The following is a 14,143-nucleotide window of genomic DNA, read 5'->3' on the forward strand; positions in this document are numbered from 1 at the left end:
CAGTTGCCCCGCAGGCGACTGGCGGGAGACTTTGTGTTGGGCACACTTTGGGCAGGAGGCAATAAATTCCATAACGTCCTTCTTCAGAGTTGGCCACCAGTAGGACCTAGAAATAAATTCAAGGGTTTTCTGAATGCCTCTATGTCCAGCAAAACGGGAAGCATGGGCCCAATGCATGAGCTTCTTCCTTAGAACTGGCTTAACAAAACTTTTCCCTGGTGGAGGCGTAGAGTCCATCCCTACCGTGGAGAATGCCAACGGATTAATAATAGGATGCTTGTCTGCAGACTCGGACTCATTTTCTTGCTCCCATGAGCGGGAAAGGGCATCGGCCTTACGATTCTGAGAACCCGGACAGAACTGGAGTTTAAAGTCAAACCTAGAGAAGAAAAGTGCCCATCTGGCCTGACGAGGATTCAGACATTGTGCGCCTTTGAGATATAAAAGATTTTTGTGGTCGGTAAGTATGGTGATTGAGTGGGAAGCTCCCTCCAACAGGTATCTCCACTCCTCCAGAGCGAGCTTGATGGCTAGCAACTCCTGATCGCCAATGGCATAGTTGCGCTCAGCTGGGGAGAACTTCTGGGAGAAGAAACTGCAAGGATGTAGATGTCCATCTTTGGCCCTCTGGGATAACACTGCTCCTACTCCAACGGAGGAGGCATCTACCTCTAAGATAAAAGGAGAGTCGGTGTCGGGCTGTTTCAGAACTGGTGCAGAGATGAACCGTTGCTTCAGAAGGTGAAAGGCCTGTGTAGCTTCCTCGGACCACTTGGACGGATTAGCACCTTTCTTGGTTAATGCAGTGATAGGCGCCACGATGGTGGAAAAGTCTCGTATAAATTTTCTATAATAATTGGCGAACCCTAAGAACCTCTGGACCCCTTTGAGGCTTAAGGGTATAGGCCAATTCTGGATTGCTTGGAGTTTCTCAGGATCCATCTCTAGTCCGGAACCGGACACAATGTAACCTAGAAACGGAATGGTTTTAACTTCAAACACACACTTCTCCAATTTACAATAGAGGTGATTGACACGGAGACGGGAAAGAACCTCTTTTACCCAGAAACGATGATCTTCGAGATTATTAGCAAAGATGAGGATGTCGTCTAGATAAACCACGACATGGCGGTACAAGATGTCCCTGAAAATCTCATTCACGAAGTGCTGGAAGACTGCTGGAGCGTTGCTCAATCCGAAGGGCATGACGAGGTACTCATAATGTCCGTCACGGGTGTTAAAGGCGGTCTTCCACTCGTCACCCTCACGGATTCGGATGAGATTGTAGGCACCCCTCAAGTCCAGCTTTGTGAAAATAGTTGCACCACTAACTCTATCAAAGAGCTCGGTAATCAGGGGTAAAGGGTATCGGTTCTTGACGGTAATGTCGTTCAGACCTCTGTAGTCGATGCACGGACGCAGACCACCGTCTTTCTTCTTAACGAAGAAGAAGCCTGCGCCGGCTGGAGAAGAAGATGGTCGGATGAAACCCTTCGCCAGGTTCTCTTTGATGTACTCTTCCATGGAGTGTGTCTCAGGCAGAGACAACGGATAAGTTCGGCCTCGCGGTGGAACCTTCCCTGGAATGAGGTCGATTGGGCAGTCCCATTCTCTATGAGGAGGAAGGATATCAGCAGAGGCTTTACTGAACACGTCCGTGAAGTCTTGATATGGAGGAGGCGGAACATCAGATGACCTGGGGAAGGAAGAACAAACAGGAAGAACTTTGGCTAAACAAGTCTCAGCACAGGAGGGACCCCATGCCAGTATTTGCGTAGTCGTCCAGTCAATTGATGGGTTGTGGAGACGGAGCCATGGAAGGCCTAAAACCACTGGATGTGTGGCTCTTGGAATCACTAAAAAAGAAATATACTCAGAATGAAGAACTCCCACTCTCAGACGAACTGGAAGAGTCCTTAAGGAAATGACTGCGTCAAAAATCTTGCTGCCATCCACGGCAGTCAAAGAGATGGACGAGGACAGTCTCTCGGTGGGTAGGGACCACCGTTTAACATAAGCTTCGGTTATGAAATTCCCAGCTGCTCCGGAATCAAGGAGGGCAATGACGTTCCTGTAACGTTGAGCAATTTGGAGCGACACTGGGAGGTTACAGTCATGAGGAGATGGAGAGGAGATCATTACTCCTAGCCGGCCCTCTCCTTGGCGAGCTAGGATCTGGAGTTTCCCGGACGTTTGGGACAGGCATTGATAGTGTGCGACGGAGCTGCACAGTAGAGACAGAGAGACTCAGAGAGACGTCTTCGGCGCTCAGCGGGAGATAGACGGGAACGACTAATTTGCATAGGCTCATCCTTGGATGGAGATGGTTGACGAGGAGGAGGAGCAGAAGATTTAGGAGTAGATGATCTTCCTCGCTCGGTTGCTCTCTCTCTGAAACGTAGATCAACCTTCGTGCAAAGAGAAATTAGCTCATCCAACTTAGAGGGCAAGTCTCTGGTAGCTAACTCATCCTTGATGCGTTCTGATAAGCCATGCCAGAATGCAGCATACAGGGCCTCGTCGTTCCATGCCAGTTCGGATGCCAGGATTTTAAACTGTATTAGATACTGTCCCACAGTACGTGTTCCCTGGCGTAAACGGAGAATCTCAGATGAAGCAGATGTTATCCGGCCTGGCTCGTCGAAGATGCGCCTGAATGTAGCTACAAAGTCAGTATAGGAGGATAGCAGGGGATCAGACTTCTCCCATAAAGGTGATGCCCAGTCAAGGGCTGAGCCACTGAGAAGGGAGATGATATAGGCAATTTTGGTACGGTCACTGAAGAAATTGCCAGGTAGAAGCTCAAAGTGGATTTCACATTGATTGAGAAATCCCCTGCAGAACCTTGGAGATCCATCAAATTTTGCTGGCGTTGGAAGATGAAGATGTGGACTGGAAATGGGTAAGGTGGGTGGGGTTACAGCTGGTGTTACTGTAGTGGACGCACCGGACGTGCCAGGTCCACGGAGGGTCGTTTGAATCCCATCCAGCCGTGTAGAGAGATCCTGGAGACAGCGGATGATGTGGCCCTGTGCAGCCTCCTGATGTTCAAGTCGGGCTGCCAGTTCTTGCATCGGCCTGGCCGCTTGATCCTGGTCTCCGGCTGGATTCATTAGGTCAGTGCTTACTGTCACAACTGAGGGCCTGAGCTGACGGGAGGCAGCCTCAGTTGTAGGGGCTGAGATGTAACGGAACCTGGGAGGTTGTATCAGACCCCTAGACATGTAAGTAACATGTAGAATAACTGCCCGAAGGCGTGACCACGACAACCAGGATAAAAGTCAATGATGTTTATTATGACAAACTCCGTAACACAGCAGCAGTAAAAGGAAACATAAAAGTCAACAGAGGATAAATACAATTCCTGGGTACTACAGGCTGGCAAGGGCCACAGGCACTGGTAGAGTGAGACAGTTCTTATAATCTTCTAGTTGGAAAGTCCTTACCAGGCCTGACTGTAGCAATGGAGAGAACCCAGGATCGTACCAGCTGATGTTCCAGGAAAGGCTGGGCTGCTGAAGGTAAAACGGCTGCTGTGGATACTGGCTGGAACCAGACTGTTGTTGGTACGGAGTGGATACTGGCTGGAACCAGTTAAATAATAAACGAACTTGAGAGCGATGAAATAATAATGAAGTTTGGAGTTTGAGAGCGGTGAAATAATAATACCGGTGGAGAGTGGTAAACTGCAGAAAAGGACACCGGCCCTTTAAGAGAAGCTATACACTGCTGGAAGCTGGGCTGGAAGCAGGTGATTGTTTGAGCTGGAAACAGGTGAGTCCAGAATGGATCGGAGAGTCAGGCTACACCGCAGATGGAATGCTGGTGCGGGTCTCTATAGCAGAAGTCTGGAGACAGGAGCTGGAACCTGGAAGACAACCACAGGAGAGAGACAAACTGGAACTAGGTTAGACAACCAAAGCACTGACGCCTTCCTTGCTCAGGCACAGCATACTTATACCTGCAGCAAGGAAGGGGTTGGCTAGGCAATTATGCAAATCAACAATACAGACAGCAGATTGGTGGAAATAATCAGATGACAAAATCCAAGATGGCTGCGCCCATGCAGACACTTGGAGGGAAGTTTGGTTTGTAATCCATGTGAGAATTGAAACAGTAATGGCGACGCCGGCCACAGGAGACAGGAGACGCCAGACTGACAAGCGCACATTTAACCACGCGGGCACAGCGGAGGCCGCGGCTGATGAAATCACCACTCTGACATTCTGCATGTGGAAACTCAGGAACAGCGGGATCCGGTCCTGGAACGCTGAGCCAGCCTTAGGAGGCATCTGAAGGGTAAGTAATGGCGTCCAGATACCCGGATCGTGACAATAACCGAGAAGTGCGGTTGGCAAGGTGGATATCATTACTGTTTCACAGCACTTAGGTCTTGGGTTCAATTCCTAACAATTTGAGAGTTTGTATGTTCTCTCTTTGTATGCATGTGCTTCCTCCTGATACTCTGGCTACCTTCCCCAATTCACAAATACTGGTAGTGTAACTGGATCCCCCCCAAAAAAAAAAAAAAAAAAAAATGAAAATAATAATAATAATAATAATAATAAGACGGACATACTTCGAGAGAAGGAAATACACAGACATTGGTGAGATTCACACCAGCTCCCACATAACAAGAAAGGAAAGCCAAGCTAACCAACTTGGAACAATTCAGCAATGGCTGAAACAACAATACTGAACCAAGTAACAATGCAGGAATACGAAGCACTGGGCGGGCGCCCAGCATCCTGGGGACTTGTAGCCACCACAATAGAGAAAAATAGGATTTTAATTACCTACCGGTAAATCCTTTTTTCGTAGTCCGTAGAGGATGCTGGGGTCCATATTAGTACCATGGGGTATAGATGGGTACACAAGGAGCCATTAGCACTTTAAGCGTTTGAGAGTGTGGGCTAGCTCCTCCCTCTATGCCCCTCCTACCAGACTCAGTCTAGAAACTGTGCAAGAGGAGACGGACAACTTCGAGAGAAGGAATTTACACAGATAGTTCCCAGATTCACACCAGCTCACACATACAAGGCAAACCAAGCTGACCAGCTTGAAAACTCAGCAACGGCTGAACAATATTACTTAACCAAGTAAGAAAAAAAAAAAAAGTACTTAACCAAGAACAAATCAGTACTGAACTAAGTAACCACTGCAGGATCACGAAGCGCTGGGCGGGCGCCCAGCATCCTCTACGGACTACGAGAAAAGTATTTACCGGTAGGTAATTAAAATCCTATCCGAGGACTTTGCGGTAATTGAGGAGTCAGTAGCCACTGGCACTACAATAGGTTGGTTGATATGAAAAGCAGACACAACCTTAGGAAGAAATTGCTGATGCATTCTGAGCTCAGGCCTATCTTCATGGAAAATCAAATAAGGGCTCTTGCAAGACAAAGCCCCCAAATCAGACACACGTCTAGCAGATGCCAATGCCAACAGTGTGACTGCCTTCCAAGTAAGAAACTTGACGTCCACCTCCTGCAAAGGTTCGAACCAATCCGATTGTAGGAACTGCAGCACTACATTAAGATCCCAAGGTGCAGTAGGAGGCACAAAGGGAGGTTGGATGTGCAGAACACCTTTCAAGAAAGTCTGAACCTCAGGGAGGTCAGCCAATTGTTTCTGGAATAAAATGGACAAGGCCGAAATCTGGACTTTAATGGTGCCCAAGCGTAGGCCCACATCCACATCAGCCTGCAGAAAGAGGAGAAGCCGTCCTAGTTGAAACTCTACCGTTGGATACTTCTTGGATTCACACCAAGACACATACTTTTTCCAAATCCGATGGTAATGTTTAGACATTACTCCCTTCCTAGCCTGTATCAGGGTAGGAATGACCTTTTTCGGAATGCCCTTCCAAGGTAAGATCTGGCGTTCAACTTCCATGCCGTCAAACGTAGCCACGGTAAGTCTTGATAGGCGAACAGCCCCTGTTGAAGAAGGTCCTCGCGAAGAGGACTCGGATCCTCCATGAGTAACTCCAGAAGATCTGCGTACCAAGCCCTCCTTGGCCAGTCCGGAGCAATGAGGATTGCCTGAACTCTTGTTCTTTTTATTATTTTGAGAATTCTTGGTATGAGTGGAAGTGTAGGGAACACATACACTGAGTGGAACACCCACAGAGTTACCAGTGCGTCCACCGCCACTGCCTGTGGGTCTCTCAACCTGGAGCAGTACCTGCGAAGCTTCTTGTTGAGGCGAGAGGCCATCATGTCTACCTGTGGTACACCCCATAGGCTTGTCACCTCCGCGAACACCTCCGGGTGGAGGCCCCATTCTCCTGGATGGAGATCGTGTCTGCTGAGGAAGTACGCTTCCCAGTTGTCCACTCCCGGAATGAAAATTGCTGATAGCGCCACTGCGTGCTTTTCTGCCCAGAGGAGGATTCTTGTTACCTCTGTCATTGCCGCTCTGCTCTTCATTCCGCCCTGTCGGTTTATGTAGGACACTGCCGTCACATTGTCCAACTGAACCTGAATGGCCTGATCTTGCAGAAAATGTGCCGCTTGTAGAAGGCCGTTGTATACAGCCCTTAGTTCCAGAATGTTTATCGGAAGGCTGGATTCCAGACTTGACCACTTCCCTTGGAAAGTTTCCCCTTAGGTGACTGCTCACCAACCTCTGAGACTTGCATCCATGGTTAGAAGGATCCAATTCTGAATCCCGGACCTGCGGCCCTCGAGTAGGTGAGAAGTTTGCAGCCTCAAGAGGAGTGAAATTCTGGCTTTCGGTGACAGGCGTATCTGCTCGTGCATGTGAAGATGTGATCCTGACCACTTGTCTAGGAGATCCAGTTGGAAGGACCTCGCATGGAATCTTCCATACTGAAGATCCTCGTAGGAGGCTACCATCTTCCCCAGAAGGTGAATGCACTGATGAACTGATACCCAGGCTGGCTTCAGGACATCCCGTACCATTGATTAGATCACCAACGCTTTCTCTACCGGTAGAAATACTCTCTGCAGTTCCGTGTGGAGTATCATCCCCAGGAAGGGCAGTCGGTTTCAAATGTAACTTTGGGAGGTTTAGAATCCACCCATGATCCTGGAGTAGTTGAGTTGAGAGAGCAATATTCTGCAGCAACCTCTGCCTGGAAGACGCTTTTATCAGGAGATCGTCCAGATATGGAATTATGTTCACTCCCTGCTTGCGGAGGAGTAGCATCATCTCTGCCATGACCTTGGTGAACACTCTCGGTGCTGTGGAGAGGCCAAACGGCAGCGCTTGGAACTGATAGTGACAATTCAGTAGCGTAAATCTGAGATAAGCCTGGTGAGGCGGCCAGATCGGAATGTGAAGGTACGCATCCTTGATATTCAGGGATACTAGGAATTCCCCTTCCTTCAGACCTGATATCACTGCTCTCAGAGATCCCATCTTGAATTTGAATTCCCTTAACCGCTTGCCTGGCATGGTCGCATCAGATGCGACCATGTCTGCAAGTGCTCTATCTGACCTGGTCGCAGATAGAGAGTGTTAGCAGTGGCAGGGAAGATAAACTTCCCTCCGCTGCTGCTGTCAGAGGGACCGGAAGGTCCCTCTGCCACCCCGCACTCTCACCCTGTGTCTGCCGTGCTGCCGATCACTGCTGATTGGTCAGCATGGCATGATTCCCCCCCCTCCAGCGGCTGCAGACAATGGCAGCCGCTGGGGAGTGTAATTGAACCCTCCCAAGCCACCCCCAGACACCCCCTTCCCCCCCTGTATACCTGCAGGCTGTCCCAGCTTTCATAAAGAAAGCCGCGATGTTCCCGATGTTCAGATGGTCACGATGTTCTCGATCGATGTTTGAAAAAATATTAAAAAATATATTTTTTCCCTTTTTTTAACTAAAATCATTTGGGATAGGGTTAAATTCATGTTCTTCATCTAATTCTCTCATAAAAAACCCAGACAATTTTGGAGCGGTTATCGGTGAAATAAATCGTCAGTTAAGTGGTTAAGTAGGGGTTCAATGATTTTAGGTTTAAAATCGGCCTTACCGAACCATCCGGTTTCAGCACCACAAACAGGCTGGAATAATAACCCCTGTGGTGTAGGGTAGGTGGAACTGGGACAATAACATCTGTTTTGACCAGTTTTTGAATGGCTTCCTGTAGGATAGCACTTTCTGTCAGCAAACTGGTAAGCCTGATTTGAAGAATCTGTGAGGTGGGAGTTCCTATAGCCCTGGGTAACAATTTCCGTCACCCTGGGGTCTAGGCCTGATGACGCCCAGATGTGACTGAAATTTTTTAGCCTTGCTCCCACCTGCCCGATCCCCAGGCTGGGAAGTCCACCATCATACCGACGATTTGGAGGAGACAGAACCTGGTTTCTGTTCCTGAGAACCTGTTGGTGCAGGTTTTCTTGATTTTCCCCGACCATCCCTAAAGAAGGTGGAAGGGGATTTGGATTTTTTACATTTTGCGGTCCGAAAGGACTGCAGTGTGGACGTAGGAAAAGATTTCCTAGTCGGTGGAGATGCTGAGGGTAAAAAGGTTGACTTACCCACAGTTGCCATGGAAATCCACGCATCCAATGCGTCCCTAAACAGAGCCTGACCTGTGAAGGGTAGGTTCTCCACTCTTTTCTTGGATTCTTCATCCGCAGTCCATTGGCGTAGCCAGAGTCCTCTGCGTGCTGATACCGCCATGGAAGTGGTCCTTGCATTCAGCATTCCAAGGTCTTTCATGGCCTCCATCATGAACCCAGCAGAATCCTGTATGTGACGCAAATATATATCAATGTCACACCTATCCATAGAATCTAAGTCCTCGAGTAATGTGCCTGACCACTTTACTATGGCTTTAGAAATCCATGCACAAGCAATAGTGGGTCTTAAAGCCACGCCTGTAGCAGTGTATATAGATTGGAGCGTAGTCTCAATCTTGCGTTCAGCCGGCTCCTTGAGGGCTGTTGAACCAGGGACAGGTAAAACCACCTTTTTAGACAACTTAGATACAGAAGCGTCTACTATAGGTGGTGTTTCCCATTTCTTCCTATACTCTTCAGGGAAAGGAAAAGCAATAAGAATTCTTCTAGGGATCTGGAATTTTTTCTCTGGGTTTTCCCAGAATTTTTAAAATAAAGAGTTCAGCTCTTTAGAAGCAGGGAAGGTGAGAGAGGATTTCGTATTTTCTGTAAAATAAGATTCGTCCTCCGGCTCAGATACCTTCTCAGTAATATGCAAAACATCCCTAATGGCTTCAATCATCAATTGCACCCCCTTAGCAAGGGATGCATCCCCCCCCCCCCCCTGCTGGAAATCCCCATCACCGTCCCCTGTATCAGAGTCGGTATCAGTGTCAACTTGCATTATTTGGGCAAGTGTACGTTTCTTAGGGTATGTAGGTGGGGTATGTGAGGGAGTAAGAGCTGAATGCTGTAACCCCTCTACAGACTTCCTCAAAAACTGCATGTATTTCTCATTATTTGACATCCTAGATAAAATCTGTGCATAGGCAAATGCAGGGGGGGGGGGGGGGGGGGGGGTTCTGGTTGCCCGGAAACCCCCTCCTCTTGGCAAGTGGCTCAAATTAGGACAATAGCAATGGTATATAATATGATTATTAGAGTTGCTGCCACATCATGCAGTGTAAGGGACAGAGCAGAGCTGCTGCACATGCCCAGTCTGTGTGTGTGGTTTTCAGTCCTCAATCATTGCAATGGACCGGAGAGTTGTTACCAGGAAGAAGAGACAGGAGCCTTACCATGAGGTGGGAGAATGTGTGCTTAGAAAGTGCAGTAACGGTTCTATTATGTTTGTGTATTTATTACAGTATGTTTAACCTTTTCCTGACCACTTATTTATATTATTTGAATATGTTTGATACAGCTAATATTATAGGCAATCTATAGTGTTAAATATTAATACAGTATTCCATGTTTCGTAGAGTGGGAGATTGTGGATTGCATTTGGAAACCCCCCTCTAGAAATCTTGCGTTTGCCACTGCTGTGATATCATTCCCCTTAAAGAATCCACCCATGGGGGCTCGGATTCGACAGGTTGGGAAAGCACATTGCAGTCCTGAGTACATGGAATAGACTCTTCAGGAGAAGATACACACACACACACACACACACACACACACACACACACGAAAATGTCAGACACAGTTTCCCCAGAGTACCTTCAGAGAGTCACAGAGTATAATGAGCCAGCCACACAGCGCCCCAGTAGGCAGTTAATAGAATAAACGCATAGACCCGCCCCACTAGGTACAAAATGCTCTGTTTCTGGACTTCCCTCTTAATTTATGATTGCAATCACCTGTGAAGAAACAGCTTTCTTATCATTTAACTAGTTCAACACAGGTGATGGAAATCATAAATTAAGAGGGAAGTCCAGGAACAGAGCATTTTGTACCTAGTGGGGCGGGTCATGTTGGAGGGTCTGTAAACGGCCGGCGCTGACTGAATGACCTTAATAGGATAAACAGTTGTTATAACTCCCCCCCCCTGTCTATAACACCCTGGTACCGCCAGGGCCGGCTCTACCATTAGGCAGCTTTAGGCGGCTGCCTAGGGGCGCCACTGAATTCATCTAGCAAAAAACTGAAGGATGTCTCTGTATGCGGCCTCCTCCTTTTACACTGTGCTGGCTGCTGCTGTGGGTCTTATCAAGTGCAGCTACCACTATCAGGCTGTACCACATAGTGTCTCAGTGCTTCCTCTGTGCCAACATGAGTCATGTGAAGGCACATAGGAGGCGGATGTAACTATGGCTCCCGAGGGGCACCCCCACGGCTGCTCCTCATAGCCCTGATGCACCTCCTGCAGGGGGGTTGCAGGATAGGGGGCACTGGGTTGAAGCTTTGCCTAGGGTGCATAGAGATCTTGCACCGGCCCTGGGTACCGCAGAGGTATGCTGGAGTTATAAGGAGGGCAGCACTCCCTGTCAGCGTCTCATCTGTGTGATCTGCAGGGAGAAAATGGCGCTGGTGAGTGCTAGATCTGCTCTGAGGAGAAGCCACGCCCCCTGTAATGGCGCGTCTTCCCGCACTTAATGGATTATACTGGCCTGAGGTTTTGTGCTGCTAACAGCGGGATTAGCACCTGTTAGCATAGTTGACCAGTGTAGGGTATGTGCGCTGGCCCAGGACTCCCCTCACAGCGCAGTACACCAAGTGCCGCTGAGCCTTCCGGAGCGCAGCTTGTCAGAGCTGCGCTCACACCCTTGTACCGCCATTCCCGCCGGTGACCTGCTTCCCGGGCCGCCGGCGTCATACTCACCACTCTTCTTTCTTCTGGCTCTGTTAGGGGGTGGCGGCCGTGCTGCGGGAGTGAGCGGTCGCCTCATGGGCTTGCGATCAGCACCCTCAGGGGCTCAGTGTCCTGTCAGCGGAGATAGAGAACCATTAGCTTCTAGAGTTGGTTCCTACTTCCCCCCTAAGTCCCATGAAGCAGGAAAGCTGTTGCCAGCAGCCTTCCTATACCTAACAACTCTTAGAAAAATAATAAAACTAGAAAAACTCCTAGGAGCTCCCCTAGCTGTGATTGGCACCTAGGGGCACATTTTCTAAACTGAGTCTGGTAGGAGGGGCATAGAGGGAGGAGCCAGCCCACACTATTAAACTCTTAAAGTATCAGTGGCTCCAAAAGGACCCGTCTATACCCCATGGTACTAAATGGAACCCCAGCATCCTCTAGGACGGAAGAGAAAATACCTTTTACTGCAGCGTCCTATGTCCTGCTACCAGCCAGCCTGCCCCCTCCAGCATCAACACTCCCCATTCCCTAGCCGCGGCGCAGGTGGAACAAAAGCTGCTGCGGCCACCGGCATAGATGTGTATGGCAGCGGCGCAGCGGAAGTCTTTCATAGCCCTCCCTGCGCCGCAGACTCTCTGAGCCCCGGAGCGTTCTCTGCATGTGATGTCACAGAAGTGCCTCCCCGCCACAGCCGTGCCCAGATCCCCAGAGGCCGACTCCGCAACACAGCACATGGGCTGCCGGCCTGGGAGCCCCAAGATGGCTAATGTAACGGATAGAGTGGGTGATATCGCGGAGGGTAATGTCTGGCCGCTGAATCAATGTAAAAGGTGACAGTGCTGTCCAGTGTCACTCAGTGCGTAAGTTTGTCCCAGTTGCCCGGAGGCAAGAAAAATATTGGTGCCCCCCCCCCCCCCTTATATATCACCCGTAAGCCAATAAGATGCCATTTTGAGATCCGAGTAAAACCGAACTCATCTCTAATTCTAACTATATGAAGCTACTACAAAACCCGTTGCAACTAGGCAGATCTATGTAGTGGTCCAACCAAACACTACATAGATCTGCTCAGTCACTTTCACCTTTTACATTGATTCAGCCAGTCAGTCAGATCTGCCAGACTGTCACTATTGGTGTCCCAACGCCCCGCATTACAGGGAAGTTCCGGCGCTAAGGGCTGCTGGGAGCTGTAGTTTATTGAGTGCATCTTCTTCCCTGTAATGCGGCATGTTGGGACTCTGGCGCTAACAATAGTGACTGGCTGCTTGGCTGATATGCGAGTCTCCAGGAGAGCCACTGCCAAAGGGAGGACAGCAGCTTAGCTGCTTCCAGGAGGAGAAGCATTACCCACCCCTCCACCAATCGCAGTACCTCCGGGCAACATCCGCGGCACCCCCACATCGGCCCTCCAGCACCTGTGGTGGCTCCAGACCCCCTCCCGCCGCACCACCACACCCGCCCCTCCACCACCCACGGCACCCCTGCAACCGCTCCTCTCCCACCCGCGGTGGCTCCAGACCCCCACCCGCGGCACCCACGCACTTTCCCCCACCCACGGCACCAGCCCCTCAGCCACACGCAGCACCTCCGCAACTGCCCCTCCCCCATCCACGACACCTCTGGATCCCATCCGCATCTCCCCCGCACCCGCCACTCCCCCGACCACAGCACCTACTAGGCCCTGCGTGCGTTGTTTACGCCGTTGCAAGGGGCTTCGACCCCTTAACCATCGCACGCCCTTTGTCTGTGCAATATTTAACCACTCACACAATTATGATTGGAGGTAATACTCCATATAATAAAAATATTGCACGCCACAAGGGCATGCAAGGGTTAAGGGGGCGTAGCCCCTTACGACGGTTTAGGAACAAATAGTGTTTCCTATACCAAGTTCCCTTAATTTGAAAATCAGCCTCCTGTGAGGCCCTGTGTCAAAAGCTTTTGCAAAATCCAGATAGACCACATCTACTACGTTACCCTGGTCAAGATTGTCACTTTCTCATGGAAGCTTATCAAATTAGTTTGACACAACCTATTTCTCACAAAACCGTGCTGGATCTTTCTAATAGCATGGGAGTACACCAAGTATTCCTGTATGCTGTCCCTTAGAATACTTTCCAAAAGTTTCCCCACTATTGATGTCAGATTAACCAGTCTATAGTTACCAGGATGGAGTTTAATGCCCTTTTTAAATATTGGGACTACCTCTGCTATATGCCAGTCCTTTGGTACCATGCCTGATGTAAGTGAATCAGTGAAAATCAGATACAGTGGAATTGGTATTTCAGTGTTTAGCTCCATCAGAACCCTAGGATGAAGTCAATCTGGACCAGGAGATTTATTAGTCTTAATTTTTTTTAATCACTCACAGACTACTTTCTCAGAAAAAATGTGGCCCTCATTCCGAGTTGATCGCACCAAGCAACTTTTTGCTGCTGGTGCGATCAACTAATCACCACCTATGGGGTGTGTATTTTAGCATAGCAGGGCTGCGATCGCTTGTGCAGCCCTGCTATGCTAAAAAAGTTTCCTGCAAAACAAGACCAGCCCTGGACATACTTACCCTGTGCGACGGATCCAGCGATGATGGGCTCGGCTTTGACGTCAGACATCCGCCCTCCGTTCGCCTGGACACGCCTGCGTTTTTCTTACCACTCCCCGAAAACGCCATCCAACGGTCAGTTGATGCCCCGGAACGCCTTCCTGCTGTCAATCTTCTTGCGGTCGCTGCTGTGACCGCTTGTTTGTAGTCAGCGTCGTTGCCGGCGATGACTGTCGCAGGGCAACGACGCGCGTGCGTACGCTGCGCATGCACATTCCAGACCTGATCGCACCGCTGCAAGGAAGTGCAGCGTGCGATCGGGTCGGAATCAGCCCCAGTGGAGATCAGGGTATGAGGATCAGAAGGGACTAGTATTATTATTATTGATATGGCCACATTTT

General features: G+C 49.5%; 1 protein-coding gene across 1 annotated transcript in view; it reads right to left on the reverse strand.

Moving 5' to 3' along the window:
- ANKRD55 (ankyrin repeat domain 55) overlaps positions 1-14,143 on the reverse strand; it is a 315,713-nt gene that overhangs the window by 72,121 nt on the left and 229,449 nt on the right. The gene's annotated exons all lie outside the window — the stretch shown is intronic.

The sequence above is a fragment of the Pseudophryne corroboree genome, chromosome 1, assembly GCF_028390025.1.
Source record: "Pseudophryne corroboree isolate aPseCor3 chromosome 1, aPseCor3.hap2, whole genome shotgun sequence".
In the NCBI taxonomy this organism is placed as follows: domain Eukaryota; kingdom Metazoa; phylum Chordata; class Amphibia; order Anura; family Myobatrachidae; genus Pseudophryne; species Pseudophryne corroboree.